This window comes from Piliocolobus tephrosceles, chromosome 13, assembly GCF_002776525.5.
Source record: "Piliocolobus tephrosceles isolate RC106 chromosome 13, ASM277652v3, whole genome shotgun sequence".
Classification (NCBI taxonomy): domain Eukaryota; kingdom Metazoa; phylum Chordata; class Mammalia; order Primates; family Cercopithecidae; genus Piliocolobus; species Piliocolobus tephrosceles.
Window position 1 is genome coordinate 99,119,821 of NC_045446.1, and position 6,791 is coordinate 99,126,611.

Sequence of the window (6,791 nt, forward strand, 5' to 3'; positions counted from 1 at the left end):
ATTAAAAACCTTGTTGTTTTAACATTTTCCAGAAATCAATAGCTATAGTCACTTTCTTTATGAGCAAAACATCTTCCCACTGTCCTATTATGGAAAGGAATCACTTACTGAAGGCAGAGCTGTGGCTCAAAGAGTTGCAAGGAGTAGGGGCAGAGGGCAGAACTCATATGTCAAGTGACAGAGCTGAATTTTCAACTTATTTACATTTTGTGGATGTCAACTTCTGAAGTCTGGTGCTCTTATCCTTGTCTCGAACTGTCACCACTCTTGCCAAAAGTATAATAAAGGAGATGCATTGATTATTCAAACTTCATGTTCAACATATTATATTCTTTTGTATCTGTCATTTCTAGACACCTTTCCTCATACCTATCTTGATTCATCTAATGAAAGGGTATTTTGTCTCATGATGATCTTCTACATTAAGAATTTTTGTGGAGACAGGGCACAGTGGTTCATGCCTATAATCCCAGCACTTTGGGAGGCTGAGGCGGGTGGATCACTTAAGCTCAGGAGTTTGAGACCAGCCTGGCCAACATGGTGAAACACTGTCTCTATCCAAAACAGAAAATGAGGTGGAGGTTACAGTGAGCCGAGATCATGGCACTGCACTCCAGCCTGGATGACAGAGCAAGACACTGACTCAAAAACAAAAAACCAAAAATAAAAAAAGAATTTTTGTGGAAACTGAGGGCCTTTTGGGGAAATTTCTTAGTTTTCTTTCTGGAAATTCACTCATTTTAGAATACCACTACTCAGTAGTATTAAGTTGTATGTATGCACTATAGTTTTGTTAAGCATTTATCAATTTATAGACATTGGTGGTGTTTTCTTTTTTCTTTTTTTTTGAGGTGGAGTTTCACTCTTGTTGCCCAGGCTAGAGTGCAATGGCGCAATCTCGGCTCACCGCAGCCTCCGCCTCCTGGATTCAAGCAATTCTCCTGCCTCAGCCTCCCGAGTAGCTAGGATTACAGATGCCTACTGCCACACTTGGCTAATTTTGTATTTTTAGTAGAGATGGGGTTTCTCCATGTTGGTCAGGCTGGCCTTGAACTCCCGACCTCAGGTGATCTGCCTGCCTCAGCCTCCCAAAGTGCTGGGATTACAGGAGTGAGCCACTGCACCCGGCCATTGTTGCTTTCAATTTGAGGCTATTATAAATAACACTGTTCTGGACATTTGGTACAAGGTTTTGGGTGAACATACATTTCCACTTTTTGGATAAATGTCTAAGAGAGCAATTGCTGGGTCGATCGTACTTGCATATTTAGTGCTATAACAGATTGCCAAACTGTTTTCCAGAGTAGTTGTCCTATTTTACAGTCCCATCAGCAATGCATGAGTTTCCCACATCCCTGCCAGCATTTAGTTTTGTTACTATTTTTTTACTTTAGCCATTTGTAGGTGTGCAGTGAAATCACACCGTAGTTTTAATTTACATTTCTCTGATGGCTAATGGTGTTGGACATCTTTTCACGTACTTATTTGCCATCTGTATATTCTCTCTAGTTAGGTGTTCACTTAAATCTTTTGCTTATAGACTTTTTGAATATCCTCATTTGGGAAGTATATGTTTAACATTGTTTTTCTATTTTCTCTACTGAGTTTTTAATATTTTTTATTTTCTTTTTTTAATTTATAAGTTATTTATATAATCTGGATTTACGCCATTTTTCAGATATATGTATTGCAGATATCTCACATCTGTGAATTGCCTTTTTATTCTCTTAATGGTATCTTGCAATAAATGGGAAATCTTAATTCTAATGGAATCTGATATAACAAAATTTTATTTTATAATTAGCACTTTTTTGGATCTTACTAAATCTCTGACTACTTCAAGATTGTGAAAATGTTTACCTGTATATTTCCTAAAATTTTTATCATCACTTTTCTATTCTCTTGATGATTATGTGTAAATGTCAATTTTTTTATGTCTGAAAGATCTGAAGTTATGTCCTGTTTTCATTGGTACTAGTAATTTGTGCTTTTCTTTCTCTTTCCTTTGATCAGAGTTGATAGGAGTTGATCAATTTTATTTATTTTATGGGGAAACATTTGGGTCTTATTTTCTCTTGTATTGTTTTCTCATTAATTTCACTTATATTTGTTATTTTATTTTTTCTACTTTTCATAGATTTGGTTTTCTGTGTTTCTTTAGTTAAGTGAGGTGATAGCTTAAAAAATGGATTTTCTACCTTTATTTTATAATATAAAGCTAATAATTTCCCTCAAAGCCTTGCTTTAACTATGTTCCATAACTATTTATATTTTGTCATATCTTCATCATCATGATTCAGTTCAAAATGTTTTCTATTTTCTTTTTTGATTTTTTTACTTGAATCATAATTTATATCTAAGTATATTGTTTAATTTCCATGAAATTAGATTTAATTCCATGCAATTGGATTTTTTTCTGGTTATCTTTTTGTTATTGAATATAGTTTAATTTCATGTAGCCAGAAAATATACATTTTAAATTTTAGGTGTTTTAATTGTATACAAAGAGTCTTCTTTTGCCTTTAAGAAAGACTCAACACATCTCAAAAGTTTGAAATCATTTAGGGTATACGTTTTATGAACACATAAAGCTATAATAAACCTCTATAATAAGGGACAGGAAGAACTGATAAACCAGGAATTCAGGATAATGGTTACCTTTTGAAGGGGGAATGATAATAGGTAAGGAATGGACCAGGCACCAAGCAGGTAGAAGCATGTTATTGTAATATTCCTAGTTTCCATTTTGAATTGTAGATTCATAGATATTTATTATATGTTTAATATAACCAATCACTATGTTTATAAAACATAATATTTTACTGTTGAGACCTATTTCAAACATATAGAAAAGGACTGGAAATTGTAACTCCCCCACAACACAAGATTATGTTAGCATTTTGCTTTGTTTCAGGTGAGATTTTTCTTTATAACCTTTAAAAAATAGTAATACATAACAGATACCACCAAAGATTTTTAACCTATTCTTTTCTTCTTCTTTCTGTACTAGAGAGAACCACTACCCCAAAATAATATGTGTCATGCCTCAGGAAACTTACAGTCATGGCAGAAAGGGAAGCAAACACATCCTTCTTCACATGGCAGCAGGAGAGAGACGTGCCAAGTCAAAGGGGAAAAGCCCCTTATAAAACCATCAGAGCCTGTGAGAACTCACTCACTATCATGTGAAAAGCGTGGGAGGACTGTCCCCATGATCTAATCGGCTCCCACGAGGTGGGGATTACCCCAACATGTGGGGATTCAAATTCGGATTACAATTCAAGATGATATTAGGGTGGTGGCACAAACATATCAGTAAATTAGCTTTCTTTCACTTTCTTCACTAGGCTACTTGATGTGCTCATATTATTTATTTTATCTTGATTTTGTGATATCTTCCTTCATCTAGACTAGTACCCGTAGTATAAACCAATATGCAAACAATAGCTTCCCTGCATCAGAGACAAACTTTACTGATTTTTCCCTCCTTGCTCGCTAATATAGTATCTTTTAGTCTGTTTTTAGGTATTTTTGAAGCGTTTGATAATCTTAGCCACGTTGAATCAATGTCATTGATAAAATGTCATGGGCCATGCCATCGACTCACTACTAACGTCCTAAAGTAGGTTATCTGCTCCATTTTCCTTATTAGTCATGATCCAGTCGTAAAGAAGAACCACTTTAGGCATTTAATAAGAGGTCATTTAGTAAAAGGAATAGGCAAGGTCTGGGAGGGCAAGAGTCAAACAGGAAGTAGTGAGGTAACCTAGAGATTAGAAACAGCAGAAGACTACCACTATCTCCAGGGCGAGGAAGACAATGGGAGGAAATTTGTTTCCAAAATCCAGAGACAGGACTATTTAATAAGAGTCAGACCAAGACAGGGCTGCCTAGAAGATCTGGGACCACAGGAGGGGCTGTGTAGTGGTAGCTTGAACCATGGCAAAAAAATCCGCTAAAGTTTCTACCCAAGCTATTAAAAAAGAGGGAAAATGCCCTGGCTTCTCTCTCTCTGCTTTCTGGTATTCTACCAGTTCCCCCAACGTTGGCTAAGTATTTCCAGATGCCAATTGAAAAGAGAGCCTAAGAACTGCAGTTCCTTGTGATACAGAGAACACAAGGGGAAAGTCAGATAAAGGATTTGAGAACAAGTAAGCAATTGACTGGCATAGCAAACAACTCTGTAATTCTCTCTGAAAGAAAATGATCAATTGTATATAGCTCAGTCAGTGTCATTAAAAATTCATTCTCTCTTAAATCTATATTATGTGATACAATCAGCTTGAATACATTTTTCACTTTTAAAGTGAATTATTTGATATAATGCAGACACAGTCATAGTAAAATAAAAATTTACTAGTACATACTCTAGAGATGATTTAAAGTATATGGGAGGATGTGTGTAGTTTACACGTAAATACTATGCCATTTTACGTAAGGGACTTCAGCATCCTGAAATTTTGATAGCTGTGAGGGCTCCGGAACCAGTCCCCCATGGATACCAAGGAACAACTGCATTTTTATATTTCAGAATTACTCACTGTGTTCTCCTGCAAATGCCCAGGAATAATAGTCTTCAAATGATACGTGGAATTATGATCCTTAAGGGCAAAGTGGAGATCTATGACTGTCTATGTGACATAAATTTAACTTGTTAAAAAGTGAGAACAAACAAACTGGTTTTGGTGAGTCATATAGAACAGCACTTCCCAAATTGTGTTTTATACATTAATCTTTTAAGATGCCCCCTGGAAAAAAACTATAGTAAAATAAATTTGGGGAATGCTACATAATGCATCCCCTTATAGGAAACTCACAATGTCTAACAAGTTGATGACATTTGGAAAACAATTAATTCTGCTTAAGCCAGCATTCCAAAATAATACATTTTAAAGGAACAGTCAATCTCCTACCATCATGCAGGTGAGAGGTAGTAGGTGTCTGAACTAGGATGGTGACCATAGGAGTAATATGATGGATGGAGGTGACAATGGGACATTGAATTGATGAAGATTGCCTTCAAATTAGACTGAGAGTGGTACTAACTTGAAGAAAGAAGTCAAGAGAAGCCAAAGGGATATTTGGCAAATTTTATCATTTCGAAAATCATCAAAAGAATAGTTGTGTTAGTAACACACATGGGGATGTATAAGAATGTTTATTGCAGCATCATTTATAGAAGTAGGAATCTAAAAGCAAAGATATGCTCATCTGTAGTAATTATTAAATCATATATGTTGAATATAATAACATATTAAATATATACTGCAATACATATAGGATTATTACACCCCTATTAAAAAGAATGAATAGCCTCTATACTAACAGATTTGGAAAAATTTACATGATCAGTGACAAAAGCAAATATGCAGAATATAGATCAATTTTAGCCAAAAAAAAAAAAAGATCTTAGAATGTTAAAAAATGTATTCATCATGATAGATTCCATTGCTCTAAAAAAAAGTCCCAAAATATTAGTGGCTTAACATAATAGAAGTGTATTTCTTGCTCATATCATAGTCCAGTGTGGGCCAGCAGGAGTTCTTTCTCTCCATTCAGCTGGCAGATGGAGAAGAAGACAAGGATTAGATGTGGATGGATGGCTTGTTTCTTCATATGCGTCAGGCTTGGTAGAGGTACACATTCCTTTCACTCATATTCCTTTGGTCACATCTGACTGCAGGAGAGGCTGGAAAATAAAATCCAGGTTTATGTGCAGGAGGGAAGAGGGAGTACAGATATTGGTAAGTATTAGAAATCTCTTCCTCAAAGAGTCATTGTCAGTAATGACCTGCCTGTGGTGGGGTTTGAGAGTCAGGGGAAATAAAATAATCAGAATCGACACCAAAGTCAGGCTGGGATATCGAGTAAGGAAATAATGGATTTAACTTTGGGGATAGTTGGGTTTACTGGGAAGACCTTACTGGTGAGTTGCAGTAGGCAGTGTGGATTGCAAATAAATGATGGAAGAGAAGCAGGAACTGGGATCAAGTATTGAGTCATTTGCCTGAGTTGAAACACATGCAAACTGAAAAGGCTACCAAGGGCTGAGGATAGAATATCTATTACCTTCTATTAAAGAAAGTGGGAGGAGGAAACCAAGGAAGCAAGCGCAAACTCCCTAGAGAAGTAGGAATAAAATCCAGTTACTATAGGGCTGTGGATGCTGAGTTTGATACACTCATTCAGGTTCTGAGCCACAGCGATGTGTTTTTATGAAATAATTTGAGAAGGCAAGATAGCTGAAGAATTTATTGCAGTAGGTAAGAGCGTACAAAGAATTAGAGTAGGTTTTTTTGAGATAGAATGTGCCTCTGGCAGCTCATTTTCTCTCGAGTCAGCACTTCTCTCTCCAAGTCTCTTTCCCTTGCTTTGACATTTTGCTCCACTGAATGACTGACTCTCCTTCTCTGTGTAGCTAACATTCATACCTTCCAAGAGAAGAGTTTATTGATTTGGGTCATTGTAATCCAATGCAGAGTGCTCTTGCAGGCAAAGGTCTCTTACCAGGCCTCCTTAAAGGCTGTTGGCAGGACTTCCAGTACAAACCTGGTAGGTTAGTTTAGACTCCATTCTTTTCTTCTTCAGGGAGTAAAACCAAACAAAGATAATTAAATAAAATATGTAATATGTAATATACACAAACTTTATTTTCAGTGAAACCAGGGGACATGTAAGTCTGGAAGCTCCAAATATTGCATAATGGCAGCCAAAAGCATCTATGAGGCAGAGCTGTGAGGGAAGCTGTGTCAGGTGTGGCAGGGAGTTGGGCAAGAACTGCCAAGGTACTC

General features: G+C 36.4%; 1 long non-coding RNA gene across 1 annotated transcript; it reads right to left on the reverse strand.

Moving 5' to 3' along the window:
* Nucleotides 1–5,139: 5,139 nt before the first annotated feature.
* Nucleotides 5,140–6,590, reverse strand: LOC111540048. Its single transcript, XR_002730878.1, has 2 exons — nucleotides 6,508–6,590; nucleotides 5,140–5,689 (listed from the first exon to the last, which is right to left on the reverse strand). It is a non-coding gene; the product is annotated as an uncharacterized LOC111540048 (long non-coding RNA).
* Nucleotides 6,591–6,791: the final 201 nt, after the last annotated feature.